The sequence below is a fragment of the Abrus precatorius genome, unplaced genomic scaffold (assembly GCF_003935025.1).
Source record: "Abrus precatorius isolate BTA unplaced genomic scaffold, Abrus_2018 Scaffold5, whole genome shotgun sequence".
NCBI lineage: Eukaryota > Viridiplantae > Streptophyta > Magnoliopsida > Fabales > Fabaceae > Abrus > Abrus precatorius.
Window position 1 is genome coordinate 8,854,989 of NW_020874395.1, and position 916 is coordinate 8,855,904.

The following is a 916-nucleotide window of genomic DNA, read 5'->3' on the forward strand; positions in this document are numbered from 1 at the left end:
CATAAACACTTGATTAATAATAAATATGATATGTTATTCTATCTTATTTATTATTATCTTAATCATCAAACAAGCCCTGAGTGTACAGGATACTACAAAAGCCGATGATGACTTGGAAATGAGAAATTTAGTTATGAAGAAAAAAAAAAGGAAAAAAAATATGAGTAATTCGACCTTAATTTCAAACAGAAAATTATGTTTTTTGATTTTTTTTCTTTATTATAATGGATATTTTCTTATTGACTGCTACAGTATTCTTAAATTTGAAGGAACGTTGAATATTATCTCTATATTATATTAAGATTTAAAAAATATTTATATTTTTTTAAATATATCACTAATTCTATTACTAAATCTATGATTATCATTATTTCACATATATATAAAAATATAAAATACTTACTCGTCTTTCAAAACACGGTAGAATTTATCTACTTTCTTCGTTTCTTTAATTGTCGTCTTTAGTAAAGTTCAATTTGATCCGAGAACTCTCTCATGTGATTTTCATAGGCATAATTTGTTGAATAAAAATACTTCTATTTTAAAATTGAAAAAAATACACTTAATTCCTTTTACTTTTGGTTGTGTGTGCAATTCATATCATTTTTTTAAATTGTGCAACATAATCTCTTTTACCTATCAAATTGTGCCCAACAAGACACTTTTTTTTAATCAAGATATCCAATCCTACTGTTAATTCCCTATATATTACATATTACTAATTTCCTATATATTACATATTACTCATGTGCATGTATTGTTAGATAAAAATATTCTTATTTTAAATATAATTTTTAATTCTTAATCTGTCAAACTAGTTGTTTGTTGTCTTACATTTTACATAAATAAATGTGTCCATTAATATGAAAAAAAAGTGAATACTTTTTTATATAAATCTCACAATAAATAATAATAC